A 13,033-nucleotide genomic window follows, 5' to 3' on the forward strand; every position below is an offset into this window, starting at 1 on the left:
TTGCAAAAAAATAGGAGTCTGTTTACATTTTCATTTATCGTTTTCTGTCGATCATAGTTACTTTTTAAACTCCCTCATGCCTGTTTTACCAGCCATGTGGTACCTATTAGCTCTACTTTAAGACCTTCCACTCTACCACATTTATTTTTAACTGCGATCACTAATACCATCTATTACTTCGGTTTCTCTATAGAGCTCGTCTAGTTTTACCAAAACCACGTCCAATATAATCTTCCCTCTAGTTGGTTCCATCTCTTTCTGAATCAGATGTCCTTCCCAAATTCGTTTCTCATGCTTCCTGTCGTTCACATTACCTTCCAAATTGACATTTGATAAATTGAGGTCTCCCGCTACAATCACATTACTTTCCAAGTCGTTTCCCACATAGCTGATTACCTTATCAAATAGTTCTGAATCAGCGTCAGCGCTTCCCTTTCCCGATCTGTACACTCCAAAGACATCAAGCAGTCATTATCTTTAGGCATGATAAGCATTAGACAAGCAATGAACAAAATGAAAGTGCACGTGTATAGAACTGGTCATTCTTAACGCCATTACCACGTAGCCTCCGTGGCGCAATCGGCTAGCGCGTTCGGCTGTTAACCGAAAGGTTGGTGGTTCGAGCCCACCCGGGGGCGACAACATTTTAAAGCCCAGTGTCACACTACAAGGTCCTTCAACAGATGTTTCACTGTAGAAATATGTGGCCCCCTACGATAGTCAGGACGCCACACCCTGGAAACACCGCAGCGTGACAGATGTGTGCATGTCCTTGGTTCTTATCGGTATGGGGATATACTGATGAATACAAGGCATCACCGATTAGGAGCAGGGTAGTGTCACCATGACCATACAATCTTTCCAGTTCTACAAGTATCTGTACTCCCCTGGTTGTACGTATGGTCCACCCAGGATATATATTGCAAACAAGGACAATACTCTTAGACATACGTAAATCTTCATAGGAGACAGTTCGAATTTAAGTGAAGTTGCTCCAGTTAGGCTCAACTTGCAGGAATCTAGTAAGATATGCCACATATTTTTGATTCCGGAGGTCAAATCGACTGCATCACTATTTATCTACCGAAGGCTTTTGTTAGGGTTCAAACGTGGCTGAGGTAGACGGACTTTCGAAGGGCGGTATGACGACATATAAAATACTTCATTTTTCTTTCTTTCTTTCTTTCTTCCTTTCTGAGTCCGTTCACAGTCCAGGGTTGGTTTTCCCTGTGGAGCATATCTCTGTCCAATGAGATCATAATATCACCTTCTGCCTCGCTCGATGCATAGCACACCAAGAAAATGTTGAGTGGTAGTGTCCTGGATGTGGGACATTTGGTCGGGCATACAACTGGGGGAGCACCAGTACCTTGCCTCGGCGGCTTCCACTGCTATTCTTAACAGGGGTGTTGTGGGGGATGGGAAGTTGGAAAGGGATAGGGAAGGATGCGGTCATATCTTTACGTTCGGTGCCATTCCGACATTTGCCTGGGGAAGAACTGGGAAACCACAGAAAATCACGTCGAGATGGCTGAGGAGGGAATCGGACCCACCTGTACTCAGTTGACCTCCCGAGGCTGAGTGGAACCCTGTCCAGCCCTCGTACCACTTATCAAATTTCGTGGCGGAGACGGGAATCGAGCCCAGGCCTCCGGGGATGGCAGCTAATCACACCAAATACTACACCACATACGGGTCCTCTAGTAACTTAATTAAAACTTGCGATAGCTGAGCACTTTCAGAACGCAGTGTATGAAGTACATGCGACACATGAGGAATAAGTCCTATCCAAGCACAAAACTGGAAAACATAATAACTGTTAGAGGGATGCTGGTATCATTGAACAAAGAAATGTAGAGGGGCCGACGTACTTTCACAAACCAGTTCTGCCTCTAAACACACCTTAAATATCACACAGCAGTACTGACACGTTCTAGAACACATACACAGTAGTGTATCAGGACCGGGCGCATCAATAATAATAAAATAACAGTAAGTCCTAATACCGCATGTACATGAGATACTGATGCCGGCCGTTACGACGAGGTGGCCGAATGGTTAAGGCGTTGGACTGCTAATCCAATGTGCTCTGCACGCGTGGGTTCGAATCCCATCCTCGTCGATTGTAGAATTTTATGTCGAACCACATATGATGCTTTTGAAGTATAAAAGTATAATAGCAAAAAAACGTTTCTAAGCGGTGCTGTTAGGGCGCAGACACTACTAAGTGCATAGGTTCTTATTCATTCATATTGATACGTGCTGCCCGCCTCTGATGTATATTGGTTAGTGTGATTAGTTGCTACCCTCTCTCCCACAGAGGGCCGGATTCTATTCCCGGCTCAGCCACGAAATTTAGAAAGAGGTACTAGGACTGGAACGGGGTCAAATCAGCCTCGAGAGGCCGTGCTGCTGGAGACGGGGCTCGATTCCCACTTAAGCTATCCTGGGAGTGGTTTTCATTGGTTTCTCTCCTCTCCTTCAATCTAATGCCGATTGGATACCTAACCGTAGGCCACGGCCGCTTCATTGCCTATTCCTTCCGATCTCCCATCCATCGGCAAGGCCCTTTCAGCATATTAGATTAGGTCGCCTTGGTCAGGTACTGTTTCTCCTTTCCAGACGACCAAGCTCGATAGCTGCAGTCGCTTAAGCGCGGCCAGTATCCAGTATTCGGGAGATAGTAGGTTCAAACCCCACTGTCGGCAGCCCTGAAAATGGTTCTCCGTGGTTTCCCATTTTCACACCAGGCAAATGCTGGGGCTGTACCTTAATTAAGGCCAAGGCCGCTTCCTTCTCACTCCTAGCCCTTTCCTGTCCCATCGTCGCCATAAGACCTATCTGTGTCGGTGCGGCGTAAAGCAACTTGCTTTCCAGACGTACCTCCGGTGCAAAGTCTCACGCTCCAGGATACTGCATTTGAGGCGGTCGAGAAGGGATCTCTCGTTGATTCGGAGAGAAAAAGCAACCCTCGGCGTTAAATGGATTAAGAATAAAATAAGAATCTGGAACAATACTCAATGATCAAAGTAAAAGAACGCTGTTTTGATTTTTTTTTTGGGCTTCAACCAATGTCCTGTATATATTCTATTGATATTATATTTACTTCTTAATCTGCTTACCCTTGTAACCGTACAACAGGGTTACAGATTCCACTCAGTATTTATTATTATTATTATTATTATTATTATTATTATTATTATTATTATTATTATTATTATTATTATTATTATTAACCCGATTCATTAGATTTTATATTCTGTTTCTCATCATTTAGACTGTAATAATTAGGTATCACGCATATTATTGTATTTAATCATAGGTTAAGTGAATATGTTTGTAATTATGCTGTATATTAGTAAGTGAGATTTGTTGGTTTGATATAGTCATTCTGTGGCTTGTAACTCTAGGCAGATGTGTTGGCAGAGTATTTTGCAATCGAGGCTATGTTTAACTGAGAATGTTATGTGCAAGTAGGTTTTCCGGTGACTCATGCCTCATAGTCACTGTAATCCGCTTGGGTAAGCTTATACGACACATGACTGATGACATCAGTGCGTGGACACGTCATTGCGACCAAGTGTCAGTATTCGCCAGCTACTGTATGTTGAGCTGGAACGGATGAACAGAGAGTAGGGAGATGAGTTGTCATCGCGAGGTTATAAAAGTCGATGCAACGGTGGTGAGAGTTATCATATCTATCAGATCATATGTATCAGTCAGATGTATCAAATGGAAGAAGTGGTCATAGAGTGATGGTCGGTGCTAAGAGTTGTGTTTGAGGAAGTAATAATCGAGGAGGTCTACAAGTGGTGGTTGTATCCGAGCAGAAACCGGTACTATGCTGTAAAGAAACATCATCTTCTTGTGAGGATGGACTTCACAAGATGTTTCAATAATATTTTCCAATTTCTTATAATATATTGAGTGGACGTAATTACATTGGAGCTCCCTACACGCGTACATGGTATGTAGGCCAACTCCTTGTCTCTTTACCGAGCTCGATAGCTGCAGTCGCTTACGTGCTGCCAGTGTCCATTATTCGGGAGATAGTGGGTACGAACCCCACCGTCGGCAGCCCTGAAGATGGTTTTCCGTGGTTTCCCATTTTCACACGAGCCAAATGCTAGGGCTGTACCTTAATTAAGGCCACTGCCACTTCCTTCCCACTCGTACACTCCTAGCCCCTTCCTGTCCCATCGTCGCCGTAAGACTTATCTGTGTCGGTGCGACGTAAAGCAACTTGCAAAAAAATAGGAGTCTGTTTACATTTTCATTTATCGTTTTCTGTCGATCATAGTTACTTTTTAAACTCCCTCATGCCTGTTTTACCAGCCATGTGGTACCTATTAGCTCTACTTTAAGACCTTCCACTCTACCACATTTATTTTTAACTGCGATCACTAATACCATCTATTACTTCGGTTTCTCTATAGAGCTCGTCTAGTTTTACCAGCACCACGTCCAATATAATCTTCCCTCTAGTTGGTTCCATCTCTTTCTGAATCAGATGTCCTTCCCAAATTCGTTTCTCATGCTTCCTGTCGTTCACATTACCTTCCAAATTGACATTTGATAAATTGAGGTCTCCCGCTACAATCACATTACTTTCCAAGTCGTTTCCCGCATAGCTGATTACCTTATCAAATAGTTCTGAATCAGCGTCAGCGCTTCCCTTTCCCGATCTGTACACTCCAAAGACATCAAGCAGTCATTATCTTTAGGCATGATAAGCATTAGACAAGCAATGAACAAAATGAAAGTGCACGTGTCTAGAACTGGTCATTCTTAACGCCATTAGCACGTAGCCTCCGTGGCGCAATCGGCTAGCGCGTTCGGCTGTTAACCGAAAGGTTGGTGGTTCGAGCCCACCCGGGGGCGACAACATTTTAAAGCCCAGTGTCACACTACAAGGTCCTTCAACAGATGTTTCACTGTAGAAGTATGTGGCCCCCTACGATACTCAGGACGCCACACCCTGGAAACACCGCAGCGTGACAGATGTCTGCATGTCCTCGGTTCTTATCGGTATGGGGATATATTGATGAATACAAGGCATCACCGATTAGGAGCAGGGTAGTGTCACCATGACCATACAATCTTTCCAGTTCTACAAGTATCTGTACTCCCCTGGTTGTACGTATGGTCCACCCAGGATATATATATGCAAACAAGGAAAATACTCTTAGACATACGTAAATCTTCATAGGAGACAGTTCGAATTTAAGTGAAGTTGCTCCAGTTAGGCTCAACTTGCAGGAATCTAGTAAGATATGCCACATATTTTTGATTCCGGAGGTCAAATCGACTGCTTCACTATTTATCTACCGAAGGCTTTTGTTAGGGTTCAAACGTGGCTGAGGTAGACGGACTTTCGAAGGGCGGTATGACGACATATAAAATACTTCATTTTTCTTTCTTTCATTCTTTCTTTCTTCCTTTCTGAGTCCGTTCACAGTCCAGGGTTGGTTTTCCCTGTGGAGCATATCTCTGTCCAATGAGATCATAATATCACCTTCTGCCTCGCTCGATGCATAGCACACCAAGAAAATGTTGAGTGGTAGTGTCCTGGATGTGGGACATTTGGTCGGGCATACAACTGGGGGAGCACCAGTACCTTGCCTCGGCGGCTTCACCTGCTATTCTTAACAGGGGTGTTGTGGGGGATGGGAAGTTGGAAAGGGATAGGGAAGGATGCGGTCATATCTTTACGTTCGGTGCCATTCCGACATTTGCCTGGGGAAGAACTGGGAAACCACAGAAAATCACGTCGAGATGGCTGAGGAGGGAATCGGACCCACCTGTACTCAGTTGACCTCCCGAGGCTGAGTGGAACCCTGTCCAGCCCTCGTACCACTTTTCAAATTTCGTGGCGGAGACGGGAATCGAGCCCAGGCCTCCGAGGATGGCAGCTAATCACACCAAATACTACACCACATACGGGTCCTCTAGTAACTTAATTAAAACTTGCGATAGCTGAGCACTTTCAGAACGCAGTGTATGAAGTACATGCGACACATGAGGAATAAGTCCTATCCAAGCACAAAACTGGAAAACATAATAACTGTTAGAGGGATGCTGGTATCATTGAACAAAGAAATGTAGAGGGGCCGACGTACTTTCACAAACCAGTTCTGCCTCTAAACACACCTTAAATATCACACAGCAGTACTGACACGTTCTAGAACACATACACAGTAGTGTATCAGGACCGGGCGCATCAATAATAATAAAATAACAGTAAGTCCTAATACCGCATGTACATGAGATACTGATGCCGGCCGTTACGACGAGGTGGCCGAGTGGTTAAGGCGTTGGACTGCTAATCCAATGTGCACTGCACGCGTGGGTTCGAATCCCATCCTCGTCGATTGTAGAATTTTATGTCGAACCACATATGATGCTTTTGAAGTATAAAAGTATAATAGCAAAAAAAAACGTTTCTAAGCGGTGCTGTTAGGGCGCAGACACTACTAAGTGCATAGGTTCTTATTCATTCATATTGATACGTGCTGCCCGCCTCTGATGTATATTGGTTAGTGTGATTAGTTGCTACCCTCTCTCCCCCAGAGGGCCGGATTCTATTCCCGGCTCAGCCACGAAATTTAGAAAGAGGTACTAGGACTGGAACGGGGTCCAATCAGCCTCGAGAGGCCGTGCTGCTGGAGACGGGGCTCGATTCCCGCTTAAGCTATCCTGGGAGTGGTTTTCATTGGTTTCTCTCCTCTCCTTCAATCTAATGCCGGTTGGATACCTAACCGTAGGCCACGGCCGCTTCATTGCCTATCCCTTCCGATCTCCCATCCATCTGCAAGGCCCTTTCAGCATATTAGATTAGGTCGCCTTGGTCAGGTACTGTTTCTCCTTTCCAAACGACCAAGCTCGATAGCTGCAGTCGCTTAAGCGCGGCCAGTATCCAGTATTCGGGAGATAGTAGGTTCAAACCCCACTGTCGGCAGCCCTGAAATGGTTCTCCGTGGTTTCCCATTTTCACACCAGGCAAATGCTGGGGCTGTACCTTAATTAAGGCCAAGGCCGCTTCCTTCTCACTCCTAGCCCTTTCCTGTCCCATCGTCGCCATAAGACCTATCTGTGTCGGTGCGGCGTAAAGCAACTTGCTTTCCAGACGTACCTCCGGTGCAAAGTCTCACGCTCCAGGATACTGCATTTGAGGCGGTCGAGAAGGGATCTCTCGTTGATTCGGAGAGAAAAAGCAACCCTCGGCGTTAAATGGATTAAGAATAAAATAAGAATCTGGAACAATACTCAGTGATCAAAGTAAAAGAACGCTGTTTTGATTTTTTTCAGTGCTTCAACAATGTCCTGTATATATTCTATTGATATTATATTTTCTTCTTAATCTGCTTACCCTTGTAACCGTACAACAGGGTTACAGATTCCACTCAGTATTTATTATTATTATTATTATTATTATTATTATTATTATTATTATTATTATTAACCCGATTCATTAGATTTTATATTCTGTTTCTCATCATTTAGACTGTAATAATTAGGCATCACGCATATTATTGTATTTAATCATAGGTTAAGTGAATATGTTTGTAATTATGCTGTATATTAGTAAGTGAGATTTGTTGGTTTGATATAGTCATTCTGTGGCTTGTAACTCTAGGCAGATGTGTTGGCAGAGTATTTTGCAATCGAGGCTATGTTTAACTGAGAATGATATGTGCAAGTAGGTTCTCCGGTGACCCATGCCGCATAGTCACTGTAATCCGCTTGGGTACGCTTATACGACACATGACTGATGACATCAGTGCGTGGACACGTGATTGCGACCAAGTGTCAGTATTCGCCAGCTACTGTATGTTGAGCTGGAACGGATGAACAGAGAGTAGTTAGATGAGTTGTCATCGCGAGGTTATAAAAGTCGATGCAACGGTGGTGAGAGGTATCATATCTATCACATCATATGTATCAGTCAGATGTATCAAATGGAAGAAGTGGTCATAGAGTGATGGTCAGTGCTAAGAGTTGTGTTTGAGGAAGTAATAATCGAGGAGGTCTACAAGTGGTGGTTGTATCCGAGCAGAAACCGGTACTATGCTGTAAAGAAACATCATCTTCTTGTGAGGATGGACTTCACAAGATGTTTCAATAATATTTTCCAATTTCTTATAATATATTGAGTGGACGTAATTACATTGGAGCTCCCTACACGCGTACATGGTATGTAGGCCAACTCCTTGTCTCTTTACCGAGATCGATAGCTGCAGTCGCTTACGTGCTGCCAGTGTCCATTATTCGGGAGATAGTGGGTACGAACCCCACCGTCGGCAGCCCTGAAGATGGTTTTCCGTGGTTTCCCATTTTCACACGAGCCAAATGCTAGGGCTGTACCTTAATTAAGGCCACTGCCACTTCCTTCCCACTCGTACACTCCTAGCCCCTTCCTGTCCCATCGTCGCCGTAAGACTTATCTGTGTCGGTGCGACGTAAAGCAACTTGCAAAAAAATAGGAGTCTGTTTACATTTTCATTTATCGTTTTCTGTCGATCATAGTTACTTTTTAAACTCCCTCATGCCTGTTTTACCAGCCATGTGGTACCTATTAGCTCTACTTTAAGACCTTCCACTCTACCACATTTATTTTTAACTGCGATCACTAATACCATCTATTACTTCGGTTTCTCTATAGAGCTCGTCTAGTTTTACCAGCACCACGTCCAATATATTCTTCCCTCTAGTTGATTCCATCTCTTTCTGAATCAGATGTCCTTCCCAAATTCGTTGCCCATGCTTCCTGTCGTTCACATTACCTTCCAAATTGACATTTGATAAATTGAGGTCTCCCGCTACAATCACATTACTTTCCAAGTCGTTTCCCACATAGCTGATTACCTTATCAAATAGTTCTGAATCAGCGTCAGCACTTCCCTTTCCCGATCTGTACACTCCAAAGACATCAAGCAGTCATTATCTTTAGGCATGATAAGCATTAGACAAGCAATGAACAAAATGAAAGTGCACGTGTCTAGAACTGGTCATTCTTAACGCCATTAGCACGTAGCCTCCGTGGCGCAATCGGCTAGCGCGTTCGGCTGTTAACCGAAAGGTTGGTGGTTCGAGCCCACCCGGGGGCGACAACATTTTAAAGCCCAGTGTCACACTACAAGGTCCTTCAACAGATGTTTCACTGTAGAAATATGTGGCCCTCTACGATAGTCAGGACGCCACACCCTGGAAACACCGCAGCGTGACAGATGTGTGCATGTCCTTGGTTCTTATCGGTATGGGGATATACTGATGAATACAAGGCATCACCGATTAGGAGCAGGGTAGTGTCACCATGACTATACAATCTTTCCAGTTCTACAAGTATCTGTACTCCCCTGGTTGTACGTATGGTCCACCCAGGATATATATTGCAAACAAGGAAAATACTCTTAGACATACGTAAATCTTCATAGGAGACTGTTCGAATTTAAGTGAAGTTGCTCCAGTTAGGCTCAACTTGCAGGAATCTAGTAAGATATGCCACATATTTTTGATTCCGGAGGTCAAATCGACTGCATCACTATTTATCTACCGAAGGCTTTTGTTAGGGTTCAAACGTGGCTGAGGTAGACGGACTTTCGAAGGGCGGTATGACGACATATAAAATTCTTCATTTTTCTTTCTTTCTTTCTTTCTTCCTTTCTGAGTCCGTTCACCGTCCAGGGATGGTTTTCCCTGTGGAGCATATCTCTGTCAAATGAGATCATAATATCACCTTCTGCCTCGCTCGATGCATAACACACCAAGAAAATGTTGAGTGGTAGTGTCCTGGATCTGGGACATTTGGTCGGGCATACAACTGGGGGAGCACCAGTACCTTGCCTCGGCGGCTTCACCTGCTATTCTTAACAGGGGTGTTGTGGGGGATGGGAAGTTGGAAAGGGATAGGGAAGGATGCGGTCATATCTTTACGTTCGGTGCCATTCCGACATTTGCCTGGGGAAGAACTGGGAAACCACAGAAAATCACGTCGAGATGGCTGAGGAGGGAATCGGACCCACCTGTACTCAGTTGACCTCCCGAGGCTGAGTGGAACCCTGTCCAGCCCTCGTACCACTTTTCAAATTTCGTGGCGGAGACGGGAATCGAGCCCAGGCCTCCGGGGATGGCAGCTAATCACACCAAATACTACACCACATACGGGTCCTCTAGTAACTTAATTAAAACTTGCGATAGCTGAGCACTTTCAGAACGCAGTGTATGAAGTACATGCGACACATGAGGAATAAGTCCTATCCAAGCACAAAACTGGAAAACATAATAACTGTTAGAGGGATGCTGGTATCATTGAACAAAGAAATGTAGAGGGGCCGACGTACTTTCACAAACCAGTTCTGCCTCTAAACACACCTTAAATATCACACAGCAGTACTGACACGTTCTAGAACACATACACAATAGTGTATCAGGACCGGGCGCATCAATAATAATAAAATAACAGTAAGTCCTAATACCGCATGTACATGAGATACTGATGCCGGCCGTTACGACGAGGTGGCCGAGTGGTTAAGGCGTTGGACTGCTAGTCCAATGTGCTCTGCACGCGTGGGTTCGAATCCCATCCTCGTCGATTGTAGAATTTTATGTCGAACCACATATGATGCTTTTGAAGTATAAAAGTATAATAGCAAAAAATCGTTTCTAAGCGGTGCTGTTAGGGCGCAGACACTACTAAGTGCATAGGTTCTTATTCATTCATATTGATACGTGCTGCCCGCCTCTGATGTATATTGGTTAGTGTGATTAGTTGCTACCCTCTCTCCCCCAGAGGGCCGGATTCTATTCCCGGCTCAGCCACGAAATTTAGAAAGAGGTACTAGGACTGGAACGGGGTCCAATCAGCCTCGAGAGGCCGTGCTGCTGGAGACGGGGCTCGATTCCCGCTTAAGCTATCCTGGGAGTGGTTTTCATTGGTTTCTCTCCTCTCCTTCAATCTAATGCCGGTTGGATACCTAACCGTAGGCCACGGCCGCTTCATTGCCTATCCCTTCCGATCTCCCATCCATCTGCAAGGCCCTTTCAGCATATTAGATTAGGTCGCCTTGGTCAGGTACTGTTTCTCCTTTCCAAACGACCAAGCTCGATAGCTGCAGTCGCTTAAGCGCGGCCAGTATCCAGTATTCGGGAGATAGTAGGTTCAAACCCCACTGTCGGCAGCCCTGAAAATGGTTCTCCGTGGTTTCCCATTTTCACACCAGGCAAATGCTGGGGCTGTACCTTAATTAAGGCCAAGGCCGCTTCCTTCTCACTCCTAGCCCTTTCCTGTCCCATCGTCGCCATAAGACCTATCTGTGTCGGTGCGGCGTAAAGCAACTTGCTTTCCAGACGTACCTCCGGTGCAAAGTCTCACGCTCCAGGATACTGCATTTGAGGCGGTCGAGAAGGGATCTCTCGTTGATTCGGAGAGAAAAAGCAACCCTCGGCGTTAAATGGATTAAGAATAAAATAAGAATCTGGAACAATACTCAGTGATCAAAGTAAAAGAACGCTGTTTTGATTTTTTTTAGTGCTTCAACAATGTCCTGTATATATTCTATTGATATTATATTTTCTTCTTAATCTGCTTACCCTTGTAACCGTACAACAGGGTTACAGATTCCACTCAGTATTTATTATTATTATTATTATTATTATTATTATTATTATTATTATTAACCCGATTCATTAGATTTTATATTCTGTTTCTCATCATTTAGACTGTAATAATTAGGCATCACGCATATTATTGTATTTAATCATAGGTTAAGTGAATATGTTTGTAATTATGCTGTATATTAGTAAGTGAGATTTGTTGGTTTGATATAGTCATTCTGTGGCTTGTAACTCTAGGCAGATGTGTTGGCAGAGTATTTTGCAATCGAGGCTATGTTTAACTGAGAATGATATGTGCAAGTAGGTTCTCCGGTGACTCATGCCGCATAGTCACTGTAATCCGCTTGGGTAAGCTTATACGACACATGACTGATGACATCAGTGCGTGGACACGTGATTGCGACCAAGTGTCAGTATTCGCCAGCTACTGTATGTTGAGCTGGAACGGATGAACAGAGAGTAGTTAGATGAGTTGTCATCGCGAGGTTATAAAAGTCGATGCAACGGTGGTGAGAGGTATCATATCTATCACATCATATGTATCAGTCAGATGTATCAAATGGAAGAAGTGGTCATAGAGTGATGGTCAGTGCTAAGAGTTGTGTTTGAGGAAGTAATAATCGAGGAGGTCTACAAGTGGTGGTTGTATCCGAGCAGAAACCGGTACTATGCTGTAAAGAAACATCATCTTCTTGTGAGGATGGACTTCACAAGATGTTTCAATAATATTTTCCAATTTCTTATAATATATTGAGTGGACGTAATTACATTGGAGCTCCCTACACGCGTACATGGTATGTAGGCCAACTCCTTGTCTCTTTACCGAGCTCGATAGCTGCAGTCGCTTACGTGCTGCCAGTGTCCATTATTCGGGAGATAGTGGGTACGAACCCCACCGTCGGCAGCCCTGAAGATGGTTTTCCGTGGTTTCCCATTTTCACACGAGCCAAATGCTAGGGCTGTACCTTAATTAAGGCCACTGCCACTTCCTTCCCACTCGTACACTCCTAGCCCCTTCCTGTCCCATCGTCGCCGTAAGACTTATCTGTGTCGGTGCGACGTAAAGCAACTTGCAAAAAAATAGGAGTCTGTTTACATTTTCATTTATCGTTTTCTGTCGATCATAGTTACTTTTTAAACTCCCTCATGCATGTTTTACCAGCCATGTGGTACCTATTAGCTCTACTTTAAGACCTTCCACTCTACCACATTTATTTTTAACTGCGATCACTAATACCATCTATTACTTCGGTTTCTCTATAGAGCTCGTCTAGTTTTACCAGCACCACGTCCAATATATTCTTCCCTCTAGTTGGTTCCATCTCTTTCTGAATCAGATGTCCTTCCCAAATTCGTTGCCCATGCTTCCTGTCGTTCACATTACCTTCCAAATTGACATTTGATAAATTGAGGTCTCCCG

General features: G+C 44.3%; 6 non-coding genes across 6 annotated transcripts; all 6 read left to right on the forward strand.

The window, feature by feature from the left end:
- Positions 1 to 564: 564 nt before the first annotated feature.
- TRNAN-GUU (transfer RNA asparagine (anticodon GUU)) lies at positions 565 to 638 on the forward strand. The gene has a single exon. It is a non-coding gene; the product is annotated as a tRNA-Asn (tRNA).
- Positions 639 to 2,040: 1,402 nt separating this feature from the next.
- Positions 2,041 to 2,122, forward strand: TRNAS-GCU (transfer RNA serine (anticodon GCU)). The gene has a single exon. It is a non-coding gene; the product is annotated as a tRNA-Ser (tRNA).
- A 2,685-nt stretch (positions 2,123 to 4,807) lies between these two features.
- Positions 4,808 to 4,881, forward strand: TRNAN-GUU (transfer RNA asparagine (anticodon GUU)). The gene has a single exon. It is a non-coding gene; the product is annotated as a tRNA-Asn (tRNA).
- A 1,407-nt stretch (positions 4,882 to 6,288) lies between these two features.
- Positions 6,289 to 6,370, forward strand: TRNAS-GCU (transfer RNA serine (anticodon GCU)). The gene has a single exon. It is a non-coding gene; the product is annotated as a tRNA-Ser (tRNA).
- Positions 6,371 to 9,033: 2,663 nt separating this feature from the next.
- TRNAN-GUU (transfer RNA asparagine (anticodon GUU)) lies at positions 9,034 to 9,107 on the forward strand. Its single transcript has one exon. It is a non-coding gene; the product is annotated as a tRNA-Asn (tRNA).
- Positions 9,108 to 10,509: 1,402 nt separating this feature from the next.
- Positions 10,510 to 10,591, forward strand: TRNAS-GCU (transfer RNA serine (anticodon GCU)). The gene has a single exon. It is a non-coding gene; the product is annotated as a tRNA-Ser (tRNA).
- The last annotated feature ends 2,442 nt before the right edge of the window (positions 10,592 to 13,033 follow it).

Source organism: Anabrus simplex, chromosome 6, assembly GCF_040414725.1.
Source record: "Anabrus simplex isolate iqAnaSimp1 chromosome 6, ASM4041472v1, whole genome shotgun sequence".
NCBI classification, from domain to species: domain Eukaryota; kingdom Metazoa; phylum Arthropoda; class Insecta; order Orthoptera; family Tettigoniidae; genus Anabrus; species Anabrus simplex.